This window comes from Amia ocellicauda, chromosome 6, assembly GCF_036373705.1.
Source record: "Amia ocellicauda isolate fAmiCal2 chromosome 6, fAmiCal2.hap1, whole genome shotgun sequence".
Classification (NCBI taxonomy): domain Eukaryota; kingdom Metazoa; phylum Chordata; class Actinopteri; order Amiiformes; family Amiidae; genus Amia; species Amia ocellicauda.
In genome coordinates this window covers 41,236,255-41,257,568 of record NC_089855.1, presented here as the reverse complement: position 1 = coordinate 41,257,568, position 21,314 = coordinate 41,236,255, and the positions used below count along the sequence as shown (strand labels likewise).

The following is a 21,314-nucleotide window of genomic DNA, read 5'->3' as shown; positions in this document are numbered from 1 at the left end:
ACACACAGAGCCAGCCAGCTCAGCGATGACATCACGAACCTCTCTCTGAGCTGACTGCTATGACATCACAGAGCACGTGCATTCCGTTGCTTGCCATCTGTCAACCACTCAGTCACTGCCAGCCAGACTGCCTGGCTGGCTGGATGGGGGGGCTGTTTGCTGCTGCTGCGTACCTTAGCAAGCTTATCTGCTTGACCGGCCTTCCTCCTCCTCCGCCCACATGCCCACCTATGCCCGATCTGCTGTTCACCTGGATCACAGCTCCGCCTCAACAAGGCAGAGCCTCCCAAGAATGGTACAAACTCATCCACGTTCCCCTCCATGGAAAGCTTAAACAAAAGGCAAAAGCGTTATAAGTAATGAAGAGGAACCCGAGTCCAAGATGCTTCCGACCAGCCATACATATTTGTGTATATTAAAGATCACATTTTATTACATTTTGTTTATCTGTACTTTATTACATCTTATTGTGAATTAAAATTGTATTGTTTATTTTCCATATGTATGTACGTATGTATGTTTGCATGTCCAATTGCTTTGACAATACAAATGCACTAAATTGAGAGACAGAGAGAGAGAGAGAGAGAGAGAGAGAGAGACGTGCTAGGGCACATCTGTAACATAAACTAGGGAACATTCGTCACATGCTTAGGGAACATTCATAACAAACAGGGAACATTTGTAAAACGAATTAGGGAACCTTTGTGACATGCTAAAAATACATACTGGTAAGATGTTGGACACATTTGAAACAACAAAAATGGCATTTGGTTATTTATTAGGGACATTTATACCAGTCTGTGCAAATATCTATGCATATTCCAATGTTTGTTGCAGGACTTACAGATTGAGTGAGGGGGTCAAAATGTTTGATTCAGAACTAACCACTGCTTCCTCAATTTTGTTTTAAACATAATTTAAAAGAAAAGTGGGCTATACATTGGTCTGGAAAAAGGGAGCAGTGGTCCCTAAGACAATTCTTTTAGTTTTTTGACACAATTCCTAAAACCCATTTTCTGTAAAATATGTTATCAACTTGCATTAATATATCATCCAAACCACAATCATACTAATCATGAAGATGTTCATATTATTATATTCTAAGGGTTCTAGTCTATTGTGTATTGTATTTATTCTCAGGCCCTTCTCTTATGTTTTACAGTTGTTATTATTATTCCGTACAATACAGGGATTAAATTAAGTATTTTAACCACAAAGTATTGGCTACAGTTATGATGCCTTCTTCAGTGTTAATATGCATACAGTTTCTGAGGTCTGGACCACTGCACAGTAGTTCCTGGAGTTGTAGTCCAGAGCACTGCAAAATTCGTGCTGAAGTGATCTGGATCACCACGCAATGGCCAAGGACCACTGCAAACTTGGATTTCAATGTTTTTGTGTAATCCATGTTGCAATCGCAACTACCATGTTCCTTTGTAGTGAGCTGGTTAATTCTGATCTGGGAAAACCACAATCCTGCAGGTTTAATAAGTCTCTCTACACATCAGTCCCTGAGTACCTTCTACCAATGGTCATTTTGACCAATTAAGCCCAAGAATTGAGTCAATTAAGTTGTCAAGGACTACCCAGTAAAGACGTGAACTCACGACTCACTTAGCGCTTTTCCACCGACATGGTGCCGGTGCTGGAGGCCGAGTTGCAGTTACAAATACAATACCGAGCACAGCAGTGCAGCGCCACTACTCCTCTCTATCCACCACACAAAGACGTGCGTCACTCTAACCTGTCTGGCTTTACAACATGCAACTGAAATAATATGTTCTTCGGGGAACAACATAACACATAGCGATTTCTCCCTGCTATAAAGTAAAATGATGTATACAGTGTTTCTAATTTCTTTTACGATACCTTTTCATAGATATTTATATTTTTCAATAATAAACTAATGTCACAGTCTTCCCCCACTTTATTTGAAACGTCCTCGTTTCTTAATTAAATAAATCATACAGTATTTCTAATGTTACATTTACACTCACCTAAAGGATTATTAGGAACACCATACTAATACTGTGTTTGACCCCCTTTCGCCTTCAGAACTGCCTTAATTCTACGTGGCATTGATTCAACAAGGTGCTGAAAGCATTCTTTAGAAATGTTGGCCCATATTGATAGGATAGCATCTTGCAGTTGATGGAGATTTGTGGGATGCACATCCAGGGCACGAAGCTCCCGTTCCACCACATCCCAAAGATGCTCTATTGGGTTGAGATCTGGTGACTGTGGGGGCCAGTTTAGTACAGTGAACTCATTGTCATGTTCAAGAAACCAATTTGAAATGATTCGACCTTTGTGACATGGTGCATTATCCTGCTGGAAGTAGCCATCAGAGGATGGGTACATGGTGGTCATAAAGGGATGGACATGGTCAGAAACAATGCTCAGGTAGGCCATGGCATTTAAACGATGCCCAATTGGCACTAAGGGGCCTAAAGTGTGCCAAGAAAACATCCCCCACACCATAACACCACCACCAGCAGCCTGCACAGTGGTAACAAGGCATGATGGATCCATGTTCTCATTCTGTTTACGCCAAATTCTGACTCTACCATCTGAATGTCTCAACAGAAATCCAGACTCATCAGACCAGGCAACATTTTTCCAGTCTTCAACTGTCCAATTTTGGTGAGCTTGTGCAAATTGTAGCCACTTTTTCCTATTTGTAGTGGAGATGAGTGGTACCCGGTGGGGTCTCCTGCTGTTGTAGCCCATCCGCCTCAAGGTTGTACGTGTTGTGGCTTCACAAATGCTTTGCTGCATACCTTGGTTGTAACGAGTGGTTATTTCAGTCAAAGTTGCTCTTCTATCAGCTTGAATCAGTCGGCCCATTCTCCTCTGACCTCTAGCATCAACAAGGCATTTTCGCCCACAGGACTGCCGCATACTGGATGTTTTTCCCTTTTCACACCATTCTTTGTAAACCCTAGAAATGGTTGTGCATGAAAATCCCAGTAACTGAGCAGATTGTGAAATACTCAGACCGGCCCGTCTGGCACCAACAACCATGCCACGCTCAAAATTGCTTAAATCACCTTTCTTTCCCATTCAGACATTCAGTTTGGAGTTCAGGAGATTGTCTTGACCAGGACCACACCCCTAAATGCATTGAAGCAACTGCCATGTGATTGGTTGGTTAGATAATTGCATTAATGAGAAATTGAACAGGTGTTCCTAATAATCCTTTAGGTGAGTGTATATATATATATATATATATATATATATATATATACACTTAGATTTTCCAAATGATAAACTGATGTTGCAGTAATTAAATCACAATAGATGTATGTCAGTACAATAGGAACTTTTTATTTTTTTTTAAGAATGGTAAATTAGGAGCCATTACTGTATTGAACTGTAATGTAACATGAAAACAGGTATAAACCAAGAAAGAACTAAATCTTTAAACTTGTCAGGTTTCAAAACTTTACGACCACTAGGTACATCCAGCAGGTAATGCCACAGGAGTCTGGGGTCGCTGAGGTAAGAGAAAAGACACAGTCTCTGGGTGCACTGTGACTTGGGCATCCCAAAGGCTGGAAGAATGGGTGACACCTGGGCATGGCTCAAGTGCTAGAGCAGGCTGTGGAACAACACCTGGAACAGGTAGCATATCCCTCTGGACAGGAGCTGTGGAAAAAAGAAGAGAGAGAGACGGCATCGAGTGATGACTGGAGCTCGCTGGAACTGGAAGTGGGTAAGGGACGTCTCCAGACAAAGCCGTCAGTGTTGATGGCGGACTGACAGGTGCATCATCAGGATCTCTAAACAGCTGTGGAGGCGCTTCTGGATGAGCAGGTAAGTCAGACCAAGGACCTTTGTATGCCTTCAGCCGATGATTGTAATGTACAATCCATGATTTGGATCGTGGATCTTTTGGGTCAGTGATTTCATAGGTCACGCCAGGACAACCGTCTTTATCCAACCTCTTCAGAACTCTATGTGGCCCTTTCCATCTAGGAGCAAGTTTATTCCTTTGATTGGCAGGATCATCAAGGAAAACAAGATCACCTTCAGCATAGGGGTTAAAAGCAAGATTTTGATCATAGTGAGTCTTTAGCAGTAGTTTAGATTCTTTCGACTACTCAGCGGCCATGTCAAAAGCATGTGACAGGCGGTTAAAGACATCCTGGGCATAAGCAGCTGGTGTGCCCGGAGTTGCTTGAGTAGTGAATGAACTGCAGTTCAACAAAACGTCCACAGGCAGACAAGGTTCCCGATCATGAGCAAGGAGAAATTAAGTATATCCAGTACTGGAATGTACACTTGAATTGTATGCAAGTTCCATCTGTGAGAGGTATTTGTCCCATTCTCCTCCATTTTGGTTGATGTATTTAGCGAATTGGTCTTTTAATGTCCGGTTCAGTCTTTCCACCATGCAATCTGATTGGGCATGGTACGGAGATGTTCGTGTCTTCTCAATTCCCAACTTGCTACACAGCTGCTTCACCAGATCAGACTCAAACTGTCTGCCCTGGTCAGTGTGGATGGACTCAGGTATACCATGTTGATGGATGAAGTCTTCAAACAAGCATTGAGCTACACTTGTTGCACGCTGATCTTTAAAAGGAAAGAGATTCACATAGCATGTAAAATAATCCATTACAACAAGAACATACCTGTTGCCTTGAAAAGTGACTGGTAGCTCGGTGAGGTCAGCAGCAATTTTCTGGAATGGACGATCCACCATAATAGGTTGTAAAGGAGCTCTAGCTTTTAGTGTTGGAGCACTGCGAGTCTGACATGTTAAACACTCTGTACAGAACTTGTAAATGTCACGTGACATGTAAGGCCAATAGCAGATTTTTCTGGCTCTCTGCAAAGTTCGTTCAGTCCCTAAATGTCCACTGAAGACATTTCCATGCAGGTAAGTGAGGGCTGTCTGAATGAGGGATTCAGGAAGAACCAATTGGTAAGTATAGGCTTTCTGAAGAAAGGTTTTAATTTTTTGACAGAGGATCCCATTTTCCAAAGTCAGGTGAGGAAACTCATACCAGAGCTTTTTCAGAGCTGACGGGGAGTTTTTGATTCGTCGTGCAGTAGGTCTTCGGTTATCCATTTCTTTCCATTCCATCGCAGTTCTCAGAATGACATCCGCTTGTTGTTTCTGCTTCAGTTCATCAATGTCTATTGCTAAATCTTCACAGGTTTGTCTTACAGGAACAGCTTGTTCAGGCTGTAGTTCAGAAGACCAACTGTTTTGCATCTTTTTGGGCAAAGTTTTTAACGAATCGTCTGTAATAGGAACAGAGACCCACAAAAGCTCTCACCTCAGTAGGTGTTCTTGGTGTTGGCCAATCTTTCAATTTGTCAAGCTTCCTGGAATCTGGTCTGAGACCACCCTTGGTGATTACATGTCCCAGGAAAGAGACTTCATCCCGTATAAAATGGTATAAGCCGCTGCCGGTGGTAAATGCGGTCTTCTCCCGGTCTTCTGATGCCAGCTGAACCTACCAATAAGCACTTGACAGGTCCATGGTACTAAACCAGCATGCCCCTGCCAGGCTGTCCAAAGCTTCAGAAATCCGTGGTAAGGGATGCGAGTCCCGTATGGTGACAGGGTTTAATTTCTTAATGCAATGCAAAATCTGTAGCTGCCGTCCTTTTTCTTGACTAAAACAACAGGTGAAGCCCAAGGGCTGCAGCTCTCCTCAATGAGGTGATGGGCCAGCAACTGCTGAACTTGTTTTTCTATTTCCTGCTTCAAAGCTGGAGAAGTCCTGTAAGCATGTTGTCGGATCGGTAGGGCATCTCCAGTTCGAATGTGTTGATTTACAGCATCTGTGCAGCCATAGTCATGTTCATGTGAACTAAACACATCACAATACTTAAAAAGTAAGTTCTCCAGCTGGTCCATTTGTGGATCACTCAATTTAGACTGACTGAAGTCCACTGTGGGTAAATTTGTGCCTTCTGTCTGCCTGATATTGTGCACAGTAGCCTCAATAACCTGGAACTCTTCACCTCCCTGATTTATCAGAGAGTAAAAGTTTCCCAGTGGTGTGTTACTTGGCACATGGCAGTCGTCATTGGTAGGATTCATGACACCAGTGGTTGTTAATCCTTTCTTCACTGGAGACATTGTTCTGGCAACAAACAGACCTGGGTAGTTGCATGCTTCAGGTTACAGTATTCCTAAGTAATTTGGAGTTGAGATTTGATTTTCTGTAAATGGCTGCAACTTTGCCATGATATTCATCTCAGTCATTGCAGGAATGTAGATTGGCGCAAATGTCACAGCATTGCAACAAAGAGGTGTGATTTGCTTAGAAAACAACAGTGGGACTTTTCAGTTCCACAACTGTAATTGTCCTTGTACATCAATCACTGCATGGTGTTTCTGCAGAAAATCCCATCCGAGATATCACTTGAACATCATGATGACAAACCTCCTCTCCAAGTCTAATACTAATGGTTAGTGTTCCAAGAGTATCAAGGCACTCACCAGTCACTGACCTTGCCAACACGTATGACTTTCTGATGGACTTTGTCTTCAGTGCTGGAATTGACACTCTTAAATTTTCACTGATCAAAGAAATTTGTGAACCAGTATCAATGAAGGCTTGAACAGCAGTGTCCTCAATAACAGCAAAACAATATTGGAGAGGTTGGAGAGTCTTTTAAAGCTGAAGCTTCAGACTCTGGACCCCTGTAATTCAATGTAGCAGCTACTTGGCCCGCAGCACCTGCTACCACTCGTTTCCCTGATCCTCAGAATCAAAGCAAAGATGACGTTTGCTGTATCTGCAATCAGGCCTTCTCTCATGGTGATGTGGACTGGGTGTTCTCCTGGTGTACCTGTCCCTTGAGTGTGAGTAGGATGCAGATGGACTACGAGAATATCTTGAACTGCAGTGCTGATCAGGGTGAGATGAGTGATAGCGATTGCTAGGACTGTTAGTTCTTGAATAGTAACGGTTGCTTGGTGATGGAGACCACCTTTCATATTTTTGCCTATGTAGGGAATGATGTCCGGGTCTTGGTCCAGGAGACATGTTTCTATAAAGGTGAAGAAACATCTCTTTGTGATCTAGAGGAAGAATTATACCCATCAGGGGATGCTTTTCGTGATGCACGATATTGCTCTTGTTTCATCCATTCTGGATAGGGCTGACGGTCCTTTTTCCCCTCTTTGTACTGGCTGTGCCCATGTTTGAGATTTTCTTGCTGTTGCTTCAACTGGCTCACCTCTACTCTGAATGCTTTAACATCTGCAGTTAAATCTGCAATAGCTTGTAGTAATTTGGGGGATTCCTCTGACGTAGATGAAATGGACTTGCTTGACACCATAGCTGTTAGGATATTTCCAGATTTACATATAGATGGTTGTTCCAGAACCTTCTCATTTATTGTGCTTTAGAAATGTGAAGAGGCAGTTCTTAATGCTTCCTGACCCGCTCCCACTTGCAAGCCATTTTTAGGGCTTCCTCCAATCTACTTGCACCATGCTCATAACACTTTGCCTGCAGCACTGGGTCTAAACCAGCAACAAAACGTCTAAAACGCTCCATTTCAATAGCTGGCTGTCCGTAATTGGGAAACGCCTCTTGCACAAGTCTGCTTACTTCGGCTGCATAAACTTCTAATGCTTCTTTAGGCTGACGGGGTCTTGCATTAACAAAAGTTTGAAAATGCAGTAGGTTTTCTTTTCTTCCAAAGACTTATTTTAATGTCTCTACTGTTTTAGCATAGTCTTTTTGCATTTCAGAGGGTAAAGAAACCCAGTATGACAGTGCATCAGCACTTAAATGTGTTGGTACAATTGTTGCAAGATCCTGGTGCTGTTTGTGCAGCTTTTACAGCCAATTCCAGACGCGTGTTCCACAGAGAGAAACTTTCTTTATCCTTCCCATCTCCGTGAAAGCAAGGAGGCAGCTCAACACGATCATGTGTTACTCTGTCGTATTCGTGCGTCTTTCTGCATTAATCGCTTCATTTCCATTTGCTGCGTCAACATTAATTAATCTGTCTATCGGATTTTCCATATATATATTTTTATACTTGTGTAACTTAGCTATTTGCGGTTAAATGACTTGACATAGCGGTTTATTACTTTCGTAAGTTTTTTTTATTATTATTTTCCGATTTTAACAGTACAGTTCACTCAACACCGACATGGTTTTGTCTCAGTCACCCGCAAGCACAGCTCACTGCATCCGGCCTCGGTAGAGAAAAAACAAAAGCAAACAATATCCCTCGCTGCCGCCAGTCTGTAAACCGTGAAACGAGTCTCTTCGGAGGTAGACATGTTGTTTGGGGTTCAGTTTACATCAGGACTCCTTGACACAATTTATTGTTCCTGGCACTTTTGTTTATGTCTCTTATGAACCGAGTTGCAGTTACAAATACAATGCCGAGCACAGCAGTGCAGCGCCACTACTCCTCTCTATCCAGAACACAAAGACGTGCGTCACTCTAACCTGTCCGGCTTTACAACATGCAACTCAAATAATATGTTCTTGGGGGAACAACATAACACATAGCGATTCCTCCCTGCTATAAAGAAAAATAATGTATAGGGTGTTTCTAATTTCTTTTACGATACCTTTTCATATATATTTATATTTTTCGATAATAAACTAATGTCACAGTAATACCAATGAGCTTTAACAATGCCGAAAATAATAATGCGTTTATCTTTAATAGTGAAGATATTGTATAGATGTACACTCACCTAAAGGATTATTAGGAACACCATACTAATACTGTGTTTGACCCCCTTTCGCCTTCAGAACTGCCTTAATTCTACGTGGCATTGATTCAACAAGGTGCTGAAGGCATTCTTTAGAAATGTTGGCCCATATTGATAGGATAGCATCTTGCAGTTGATGGAGATTTGTGGGATGCACATCCAGGGCACGAAGCTCCCGTTCCACCACATCCCAAAGATGCTCTGTTGGGTTGAGATCTGGTGACTGTGGGGGCCAGTTTAGTACAGTGAACTCATTGTCATGTTCAAGGAACCAATTTGAAATGATTCGACCTTTGTGACATGGTGCATTATCCTGCTGGAAGTAGCCATCAGAGGATGGGTACATGGTGGTCATAAAGGGATGGACATGGTCAGAAACAATGCTCAGGTAGGCCGTGGCATTTAAACGATGCCCAATTGGCACTAAGGGGCCTAAAGTGTGCCAAGAAAACATCCCCCACACCATTACACCACCACCACCAGCCTGCACAGTGGTAACAAGGCATGATGGATCCATGTTCTCATTCTGTTTACGCCAAATTCTGACTCTACCATCTGAATGTCTCAACAGAAATCGAGACTCATCAGACCAAGGAACATTTTTCCACTCTTCAACTGTCCAATTTTGGTGAGCTTGTGCAAATTGTAGCCTCTTTTTCCTATTTGTAGTGGAGATGAGTGGTACCCGGTGGGGTCTTCTGCTGTTGTAGCCCATCCGCCTCAAGGTTGTACGTGTTGTGGCTTCACAAATGCTTTGCTGCAAACCTCGGTTGTAACGAGTGGTTATTTCAGTCAAAGTTGATCTTCTATCAACTTGAATCAGTCGGCCCATTCTCCTCTGACCTCTAGCATCAACAAGGCATTTTCGCCCACAGGACTGCCACATACTGGATGTTTTTCCCTTTTCACACCATTCTTTGTAAACCCTAGAAATGGTTGTGTGTGAAAATCCCAGTAACTGAGCAGATTGTGAAATACTCAGACCGGCCCGTCTGGCACCAACAACCATGCCACGCTCAAAATTGCTTAAATCACCTTTCTTTCCCATTCAGACATTCAGTTTGGAGTTCAGGAGATTGTCTTGACCAGGACCACACCCCTAAATGCATTGAAGCAACTGCCATGTGATTGGTTGGTTAGATAATTGCATTAATGAGAAATTGAACAGGTGTTCCTAATAATCCTTTAGGTGAGTGTATATCTTTCAAATACACAAATAGAACCTTTCAGACAATCCATGAAAATGTAATGTAAACATTTACACTTCTTAAAAATTCTATATATCAATTATATTCATAACCCTAACCCTATCACTAACCCTGACTTTAAGTTACAATTGTTCCCTAAACACTTATTTTGCAGGATCAATAAAAAACTGTCAGGATATTTTAAACTTTTACTGACACACATAGTTAATAGCAATGTGATATAATTTTACGGAAAGTAATAATCTGTATATTTTTAATTGTTTTGACAATGTTAAGATATAATGCATCTTTCACATAGGGAACATTTGTAACATGATAGGAAAAACAAACAAATATTGTAACTTTGAAAATATTCAAAATTACAGCATACAGTATAATCAACACAGAACTGTGTCTATACTGAAAAGCTGTTGACATTTGAAAAGTGACAGAGGTTTGAATTTGAAAGTATCAATTCATAAAAGATACAATGAGCAGGAGCAGGAGCTGTGCGATCCATTACCCAGAGCACCTGAAGAACGCTCAGGCCAGGAAGAGTCTCAGACAACACATACTGAAGGACAACCCAGAGACTCTCAGAGCCGACTTCTCTCAGACTGGAGACCAGCAAGTCACCAGCAACCTGGTCTTCTACACCGAGCACACCGACGCCTGGCACGCTGCCATCTGTCAACTGTACAGGCACATTAAAAAGAGAGGCATCAGTAAAGGAAGGCAGGTGTCAATCAGTGAGGAGGACGACCCAGACACCTCCATGCTGACAATCAATCTGTACCACACTGGAACAGTCTTAATACAGGGCAGCGAGGGCAGCCTGGGCACCTTTGAAAATCAGTTCCACTCACTGAAAACGCTGGCTGACAGAGAGAAAAAGGAGACAAACGACCTGAGGACCCAGCAGGACAAGGTGGCCAGCTCCATCTCCACCCTGCAGCCCAGGAAGGACTTCCACCCCAACACCATCCACATGATCAACACTGAGATCTCTCGGGGATGTGCTCTGATGCCAAATGTGCACCTGGCACACCACCCCACTCTTGGGGCCCACAGCTTGTTTGACCACGTCCATCTCCACAAACAAGCAGTGAGCGTCTTCGCAAAGACACTCAAAGACATCGCCCTGGGCCGAAACCCAGCCAGCCCCCCACTTGGCCACAGAAGGTTCTCCAGCACCCACACCACCCAGGACAACCCCGAGCCAATCAGGAGAGCGGCCCCTGGGAGCCCCCGCCCTCCACCTGCACACCACCTTCCCCAGTCCGGACACCGCAGACCCCAGCCTGGATACGCCCGACCACAGAACAGCAGACCCAGAGTGGAGCCCATCCAGAACATGCACAGAGCAGCCCAGCAGCGGTCAGCAGAGTGGCCGACACCTGCTCAACCTCATCTGCACCCGACTGATAAGATTAGTAACTGTGCATAACAAAGAAACCACTGCAGGAGGTGACTAGCTATTACCACATCCGAAAATCACCCCTGTATAAATGTAGTTATATACTGATATATATGGACATATTTTCTAAAAATTATGTAGATATATGGATGCTTCCGTATATGTGTATATATGTAGATATATGTGTGTATGTGTATGTATATAGGAGTGTAAGTCAGGAGTTTTCTTTTGTTTTGTTTATTATTTATTCGTTTCCTATTTTTTCATATCACCAGTATTAATATTTATTTTTTTGTTTCCTTTCCACCTCACACATTTCCAGATATATCTCATTCCAAAGGAGTATATAAATTGCTTAATTAGAGTAGAAAGAAATGCGATCCCTATCTATCACCATGTGGAACATCCAGGGCCTGGGCTCCTCAGTGTTCGGGCTGAAGAGCACGGACCCGGAGTTCAGACAGAGAGTGAGAGACAAGGATGTCATCATCCTGCAAGAGACATGGTGTCGGGCAGACGTGTCCAGTCACTGTCCCTCAGGCTACAGAGAGGTCATAGTGCCCTCCCTGAAGAAGCCCTCCGTCAGACACGGCAGGGACTCCGGGGGTATAATAATCTGGTACAAAGCAGAGCTCAGTGACTCCATACAGCCCATCAAAACAGCAGAGTCACACATATGGCTTAAAATAAGCAAAGAAATCATTTCTACACAAACCGATGTGTTCCTGTGTGCCGTGTATGTTCCCCCCTCAGAATCCCCATATCACAATGAGGAGATCTTAATCGACTCAATTCTTGGGCTTAATTGGTCAAAATGACCATTGGTTGAAGGTACTCAGGGACTGATGTGTAGAGAGACTTATTAAACCTGCAGGATTGTGGTTGTCCCAGAACAGAATTAACCAGCTCACCACAAAGGAACATGGAAGGTGCTATAGCAACATGGATTACACAAAAACATTGAAATCCAAGTTTGCAGTGGTCCTTGGGCCATTGCGTGGTGATCCAGATCACTTCAGCACGAATTTTGCAGTGGTCTGGACTACAACTCCAGGGACTACTGTGCAGTGGTCCAGACCTCAGAAACTGTATGCATATGAACAATGAAGTAGGCATCATAACTGTAGCCAATACTTTGTGGTTAAAATACTTAATTTAATCCCTGTATTGTACGGAATAATAATAATGACTCTAAAACATAAGAGAAGGGCCTGATAATAAATACAATACACAATAGACTAGAACCCTTAGAATATAATAATATGAACATTTTCATTATTAGTATGATTGTAGTTTGGATGATATATTAATGCATGTTGATAACATATTTTACAGAAAATGGGATTTAGGAATTGTGTCAAAGAACTAAAAGAATTGTCTTAGGGACCACTGCTCCTTTTTTCAAGACCAATGTATAGCCCACTTTTCTTTTAAATTATGTTTAAAACAAAATTGAGGAAGCAGTGGTTACTTCTGAATCAAACATATTGACCCCCTCACTCAATCTGTAAATCCTGCAGCAAACATTGGAATATGCATAGATATTTGCACAGACTGGTATAAATGTCCCTAATAAATAACCAAGTGCCATTTTTGTTGTTTCAAATGTGCCCAACATCTTTCCAGTATATGTCCTTTTAGTATGTCACCAACGTTCCTTAATTCGTTTTACAAATGTTCCCTGTATGTTATGAATGTTCCCTAAGCATGTGACGAATGTTCCCTAGTTTATGTTACAGATGTGCCCTAGCACTTCTCTCTCTCTCTCTCTCCCTCTCTCTCTCTCTCTCTCTCTCTCTCTCTCTCTCTCTCTCTCTCTCTCTCTCTCTCTCTCTCTCTATTCAGTGCATTTGTATTGTCAAAGCAATTGGACATGCAAACATACATACAAACATGCATACATATATATGGAAAATAAACAATATAATTATAAATCACAATAAGATGTAATAAAGTACAGAAAAACAAATGTAATAAAATGTGATCTTTAATACACACAAATATGTATGGCTGGTCGGAAGCGTCTTGGACTCGGGTTCCTATTCATTACTTATAATGCTTTTGCCTTTTGCTAAAGCTTTCCATGGAGGGGAACGTGGATGAGTTTGTACCATTCTTGGGAGGCTCTTCCTTGTTGGGGCGGAGCTGTGATCCAGGTGAACAGCAGATCGGGCATAGGTGGGCATGTGGGCGGAGGAGGAGGAAGGCCGGTCAAGCAAATAAGCTTGCTAAGGTACGCAGCAGCAGCAAACAGCCCCCCCATCCAGCCAGCCAGGCAGTCTGGCTGGCAGTGACTGAGAGGTTGACAGACGGCAAGCAATGGAATGCACGTGCTCTGTGATGTCATAGCAGTCAGCTCAGAGAGAGGTTCGTGATGTCATCGCTGAGCTGGCTGGCTCTGTGTGTCTTGCTGGCTGTGTTTATGTGTGTGTGTGAGAGAGAGAGAGATTTTTTGATTTTTAACACCTTTATTTTACTAAAAAAAACAATTAAAACAAACTAGAAACACATAAAAGACATGAAAAAAACTCCCGACATAAAAACACAACCTATTCTAAAAACGCTCAATAAAAACCACTACACACGTGCTACCTATAAAATATTCAAGTGAATTAAACCAGTTGGTTAAAATGTCCAAAGTCAATGGCACAGAGGGCCGCCCCGACCCCCCACATCTGCAGAAAAGTGTCCAGGTCTCCCGTCAGGCTGTAGAAATTGTAATCCAGTCGCACTCTGGAGCTTACGAGAGACCTGAAGAGGGAGAGTGCACACTGTTGCTGCTGCGCTCAGTCTGACTTCTCCTACTGCTCAGGATAGCCAGCTTTGCCTGCCCCACTAGAAGGTTTGCTAACTGACAAACATGTCATTGGCGCTGCTTGTACTGGACTCCCAAAATAAACAAAGTGCGTGAGAAAAGGAGGCCCAGCTGCTTGAACAGGCTCTCCAGTGCAGTGAACAGCAGCTCTAATCTAGGGCAGTGTCAGAAACAGTGAAAAAGTGTCTCTCTCTCCCCGCAGTAGGGGCAGGTGTCGCTCACTCTGGGGTCCACTGTATGTGCAATAGAGTTTGTTGCAAAGACGCCATGCAGAAGCCATGCAGAAGCGGGGGCTTGTTCAGGCTCCTCCATGCCGGGCAGGCATCTTCCCCCAGAGCCAGGTGCTCCCTCCAGGGGGTGTCAGGGAGTGGCTGCAGCTGCTGATGGTGCAGCTCCCTCACACTGAGCTGATAGAGCTCCTGACGCTGAGCTGTGAAAACAGACACACTACAGAGACTGTGAGGCAACAGAAGGCGGCCTGATGAGCTAGGGGGGACTGAGAGACACAGACAAACAAGGGGAAAGACGGTGTCAGGGTCCTTGGGCCAGCAGTGCTGCGTGAGAGCCTGGAAAAGCCGCTCCACAGCGCCTATGGGAAGGGCGTTCTGTACTGCCCAGAGAAATCTGGTTACGACTCTCAGTGACCTCATACCCAGCCTGGCAGCCAGGCTGTCGGCACCAACCCACTGTCCCCTGTTAAAATCCAACAAATCCCTCAGCCGGATCACGTCGACCTTAAGCAGGACTGACCTGAGGCTGCTGGAGAGCAGGAGTGGACAGCTAAAACCGGGGTTATACAGCAGTGACTCCTCTAACAGCCAATACAGACTGCTGCCCCCCAGCTCCCTACCCAGGGAGAAGCGCTGCCACACCTCTAAAACAGAACTATAAAAAACAGGCAGGGACGGAAGTATATTGGGACGTGTCTTAAGTAAAAACATGTGTCTGTCATAACAAGTGTCCAGGGCGGGAGACACTGGGGATCTGGAGGGTACAGGAGCCTCTGAGCTGTCTGCAGCCGAAAGGCACTCAGCCTGCTTAACAGATCTACCAACCCCTGTCCCCCCTCCTGGAGCGGCAGGTACAGCACTGCTTTGCGCACCCAGTGCAGCCCGTCCCAGAAGAAATCCAGGAGCAGGGTCTGTATCTGGGACACCAGGGCCGGTGGGGGGTCCAGACATGCATAAGTGTGCCAGAGCATGGAGGCCACCAAGATATTAATTACAATTGCTCTCCCCCTAAAGGAGAGCTGGGGCAGCAGCCAGTGCCATGCCCTCAACCGGCCCTGTACCCTCTCCAGCAGGCCAGCCCAGTTCTCCTGCGTCTCCCCCAAAGTCACACCCAGCATCCGAGGGCCTGAGAGAGACCACTGCAGCCCCGCAGGGAGGGCAGGGGGTGCAGAAACCTCCCACACCCTAACCAGATGAGCGCTGCTCTTGCCCTAGTTGACCTTGGCTGAGGAGGCCCTGCTGAACTCCTCCAGACACTCCCACAATGACCTGGACGTCTCGCTGCCCAGACTGCGTGTTTCAGCAGCATAGGCCGACACCCTTGGGTGACAAGGGATGGACAGCCCGGCTAGCAGCCTGTGCAGCAGGGGCTCGATAGAAAGGAAGTATAGCATCCCTGACAGACTGCAGCCCTGTCTGATGTCTCGATGGATGGGGATAGGCTCACTCAGGCCACCATTGATCTTCAGCACAATAAACACATGACAGTACAGCAGCTGAATCAATTCTACGAACCGCGGGCCAACACCAACTGCTCTCAGCACCTGAAACAGGCACTGCGGCCGGCATGATGTCTCTGAGCCGCTTAGCCAGAGCCTTAGACAGGATCTTATAGTCCTGACACAGTAGCGCCACTGGCCTCATGTTCACAATGGAGGACAGATTCCCCTTCTTGGGCAGCAGGGTCAGAATAGCTCTACGACAGCTAATGGGCAGCAGCCCAGCTCACAGGCCCTCCTGCAGCACTGAGAGCAGGTCCGGGCCCAGCTCAGTCCAAAACTCTGAGAAAAACTCCACAGTGAGCCCATCCAGCCCCGGTGCCCAGCCCTTATTGAGCTCTTGCATTGCGCAGGTCAGCTCTGCCAGATTTAGAAGGGCCTCCAGCCCCTTGACCCCATCCTGTGGGAACTTAGGCAGACCCTGCAGAAACTGCCGCTGCTGCTCCAGGCGGCCTGGCTCTGCGGAGTACAGCTCCCTATAGAACTGGGCGGCATGACTACACATCTCTTGCCCATCCTGCAGCGCGCGGCCCTCAGCCGTCCTCAGGCAGAGCATCACCCTGCTCTGCTGCCGCCTGCATTCCAACCCAAAGAAGAACTTGATGGGCGCATCCATCTGTGTCAGGCTCTGGAACTGCAAGCGCACCATTGCTCCTCGAGCCCGCGTCCTTAGCAGCTCTGACAATGCCTGCTGCATAGCTTTGAGGTCCTCTAATGCCCCTGAATCTCCAGAGTCCAAGGCTCGGTGGAGCACCTGAATCTCTCCTTCTAACTCCTTCTTAGATTCATTCAAGCTGTCAGTCCTATGCTCAGTGTACTTCTGGCAGAAGAGCCTGATCTGAACCTTGCCAATGTCCCACCACTGTCTCAGGGAGGCAAACCTAGGGTGCTCTGATCTCTGCCAAAAGAAAAGAAAAGAATTACAAAAAATCCTGTCCTGCAGCAAGCTATTATTGAAAAGCCAGTAGGCACTGCGCAGCCGGACAGGAGGCAGGGTGACACTCACAGTGATGAGACAGTGGTCAGTGGTCAGGTGGGGGTGATATGGAAGCCACCGATCAGATTGACATGATGTCTAAAGGTATTAAATCTATTCAGCCTGGCTAGCGACATAATGCTAGAACCCAGCCTCACCCAGGTGTACTGTTTCACCTTTGGGTTGGCATTCCTCCAGACATCGACCAGATTGTGCAACTGTGTATTACCTTCCAGCTGTTTTGCCGACTGTGGACTGGGCTCCAAATGATTCCTATCTAATCTATAGTCCACAGTACAGTTCCAATCACCCCCCCAAAACCAGGATCTCCTCAGCCCCACAGTCTGCTAGCACTTTGCTGAGCACCGAAAACACTGACAGTCTGTCTCTCACAGCATTGGGGGCATAGATATTAATAAACACTGTAGCATTATGTTGGGTGTATTTTTATAAGAGCATTTTAGCTCTGAGCTGAAGCACTGACTTCTCCCCCCAAAGTTATCAGATTTTCTTAACTCATTAGCTTGGAACTGGTTTACATCAAAGTGACAGTTTTGGGGAGGATAGCACCAAGAATAGGCCAAATAGTTTGGAATCCTGCTGTGGGATGTCTGGAGAAGTGGGCCTGTAGGTAATATAAGTCTTTGAACTGGAAATCCAATCTCACAAACTCAAGAACCAATCATCTATTGATCTGACAGGCGTATACAGAACAGCACACGGTCTCTCTCTCTCTCTCTCTCTTTCTCTCTCTCTCTCTCTCTCTCTCTCTCTCTCTCTCTCTCTCTCTCTCACCTGAACCAGAAACTTGCTGCCACAGCTCAACCTGTAGCTCTGTTGCCAGAACCAGAACCAGAAACCAACTAAGTCTTTTCCGGCAACAGAAGAGTTAAACTGGGAGAAGGAGATTGAGCCGTACGAAGAATTCTTTTAAAGGACTTTATCAAATAAAGAATTTTACAGACTGCGCTGCCCGCCTGTGCCCACCTGATCAGTGGAGTTTTTACAGCTGGACAATTGACTAAGTTGACTGTATACGAAAGTGTCAGTCATATAAATAGCTACTGAGTCTTAAGAAACTCGATCCTTGGAATGAACAGGGCCCTGCTTTCCTCAAAGACTTTGTCTTCAAGTAACTATGGTGGAAACCCTGCTTACAAAGAAGATTTTGTGCACAACCTTGGAGCCTTCAAACCACTGGAAAATCGGTTTGGAAAAGACTCTACATTCGCGAAACCCCAACTTCCAGGTGCATCGACTGAGTGGAAGTTCTTGGACAAAGCCGAACCGGACTGCCTTTGTTCCAAACCACACGGACCTCGTGCCGTGTGCTGTTATCTGAGCCCGAAGCCAGAGAGGCCTCTCTGCGACGAAGTTCAGATAAGTTTAACAGTTTGGAGTTCATCATTCATGACATTTGAGAAATAAATTAGAAATGTTAATCTGTGAGTCATAACTCTAGAATGTGTAATATCATTTAGTTTTCTTCAATATAAATGTGTGTTGCATTAAACTGTTTTGTTGATAATTTTAGAAATAAAATCTGTCAACGCCGAGAAATATCTTCTCATTCATGTTTAACTGTTTAGTCTGAAATTGACACAAGTTAATAGACACCAGATTATAGGTGGCCCTGCCTATCCTTAATCATTGAATAATAATCAGTTAAGGGAAATTGTGGTAACAAGTAATGATAGGATCTTTCTCGGCACCTACGTAAATGAGACTGATATATACATAACGAGAAGTTACCTGACATAAATACTATCCTGCGTAGTTATTTAATGTCTGACTAACAATACTAATGAGAGACTCACCTTCGTCTTACTAACCGGTATTGTGGTCAATGTGTTTATAACCTTTTTTGTTTAACCATTTGTGTGATATCATATGCGATCACATGGTCTTTGATTTGGTCAAGGAAGTGATTTGTCTTTGAGTTGTTGATCTAGAGATGAATGTTAATTAGTTTTGCCCTTTTGTATAATTAGTGTAGTGCTACATTTAGTCTTTGTTTTTGAATAAATTTGACAATTTATATCTTTGGAATTGGAGTCTGCATCCAATTATTACAGAAATTGAGTTCTACAAGATTCCAGGATTCGTGATAAGGTGATACTATAAATTCACTACTTGAATTGAAATTTATAAGTGTACCTTACGCTACAATAAACAGAACTATTATTTTGAAAGTGTGCAATTTGTAGCCGAAACCGAAGCACACCGGAGCCCCGGAGCGCGGACGGAACAGAGTCGGATTAGCTATCAAAGATAATAACTAATAACACAAATAGACACAGACAATAATAACAACGGTGGTGACAGCACAGCCGTGAAGCCAAATAACCGAGCAAAAATAATTGTTAATAAACAATTGTAAGAGAATTTTGAATGCTCGTTTTTTCAGTCAATCTAAATAAATAGTTGAACTGAAAACTCATAGGTCAATTGGTTTCTCTTTTAAGATTCTTTTTAGAGGGAAGATGCGTTCAAGTCACAGATGTGCAATAATCATTTATTTTGACAAAAATAGGAAACTAATATCATTCAATTATATTACTGAAAATAAGTAATATTAAGCTTCTGCTGGATTACAGTAAGAAACAGATAATACCCATTTTCTTCTTTCTCCTCACAGTACAGCTTATAGGCCAGTCTGGTCAGGCAGGAAGCAGTGTGTCTCTCTCTGTCTCCCTCCAGCTCTCTCTTGTGTCTCGTTGCAGGATGAAGAAGTTAAGAGAACTCAAATTCTCTTTGTTTTCCCTTTTATAAGGTTTCCTTCCAACCAATAGCATTTTGCCACCACCATGACCTAATTATGAAGTGGGGGTCCCTTCGAATTTGGCTAGGAACCGGTAAGAGGACAGGTCCCTTTTGGTCTTCTGGACATACAGACAAGGTTACCAGGGGCTACCAGAGGCTACCAGTGGCTACAAAGGAACTGTCCATTGCTTATATTTAAATAAATTCTGTTATCCAATCAAAAAACATAACAGCCATTACTGTTATCCGTCAGTCTGCTGTACTGTACGCTCCTATACTGTACTATCAAGAGTATGCGCTGCACACATTCATATCGGTTTCCTCTTTAAGTAAAGAGGACATTTAAAAACCTTTACATTAAATCTTCTATTTAACATTTACCAAATTTTATAATTGATAATTATATATATACAGTATGTTATTACATAATTATTTAAAAAGATATAATTCTTCTAAATAGTTATTTCTGTTCTAATTATTGTAAATAAGCAATTATTTTTAAAAGAGAAGAGTAAGAAATTATGCAGGTTTTCCATTATGTAGAGAGGGAAAAAAAAACACAGAAACTGCATGCAACTTCCATAATGCACCATTTTGGGCAACACAAATGTTCCCATGTAAATTAGACTGAGTTGACTATCTAATTTACATAGAGGACATTTAGCACCCCCTGGATGTGCCCTGGATGTGCATCCCACAAATCTCCATCAACTGCAAGATGCTATCCTATCAATATGGGCCAACATTTCTAAAGAATGCTTTCAGCACCTTGTTGAATCAATGCCACGTAGAATTAAGGCAGTTCTGAAGGCGAAAGGGGGTCAAACACAGTATTAGTATGGTGTTCCTAATTATTATTATTATTATGTATTTGTTAGCAGACGCTCTTATCCAGGGTGACTTTCAAAACATAGGAGCATTGCTGTGTGTCTGGCAACAGGGACAATGCAACAGTAATTTTAGACCTTCATCACAGACTTCATCAATAAGCACAATATCCCATTAAAGCATTAACATCACCTGAGATGGTCCAACAGTTTATTGATCTGCCCACAATTGTGCCGCAAAAACCAACAAAACAGTCGGATCCATAATCAATAGGCTAGCCAATTGTTTTTTAAATAAGAATAAAAGTAAAGATACGCCACAAAATGAATGAAAATTTGAACTGTGTGCATGGTGACGAAAGGCTGATCTTAGCATATTCGTATACTTGTATGTTCGTTTCTGGTTTTCTACATGTGATTTCGTGTTTTTTGTTTGGTTTTTACAATGTATCTGTGCTGTGTGTAGACGTGGAATGAGTTTGATTGTGATGTTAAATAGGGTTTAGAAACACAGTCGCCTCGGGGCTGATTACTATTGCTGTGTTTCTTCACTTCTACTCAAATACAAAATTGAGGAAGCAGTGGTTAGTTCTGAATCAAACATATTGACCCCCTCACTCAATCTGTAAGTCCTGCAGCAAACATTGGAATATGCATAGATATTTGCACACATTTCTCTCTTTCTCTCATTCTCTCTCTCTCTCTCAATTCAGTGCATTTGTATTGTGAAAGCAATTGGACATGCAAACATACATACATACATACATATATATGGAAAATAAACAATACAATTATAAATCACAATAAGATGTAATAAAGTACAGAAAAACAAAATGTAATAAAATGTGATCTTTAATACACACATATGTATGGCTGGTCGGAAGCGTCTT

At 43.5% G+C, this 21,314-nt stretch overlaps 2 non-coding genes across 2 annotated transcripts; one reads left to right on the top strand and one right to left on the bottom strand.

Annotated features, from left to right (window-relative positions):
• Nucleotides 1-264: 264 nt before the first annotated feature.
• Nucleotides 265-379, bottom strand: LOC136752059 (U5 spliceosomal RNA). Its single transcript, XR_010817230.1, has one exon. It is a non-coding gene; the product is annotated as a U5 spliceosomal RNA (small nuclear RNA).
• A 12,962-nt stretch (nt 380-13,341) lies between these two features.
• On the top strand, nt 13,342-13,456 carry LOC136751918 (U5 spliceosomal RNA). Its single transcript, XR_010817105.1, has one exon. It is a non-coding gene; the product is annotated as a U5 spliceosomal RNA (small nuclear RNA).
• The last annotated feature ends 7,858 nt before the right edge of the window (nt 13,457-21,314 follow it).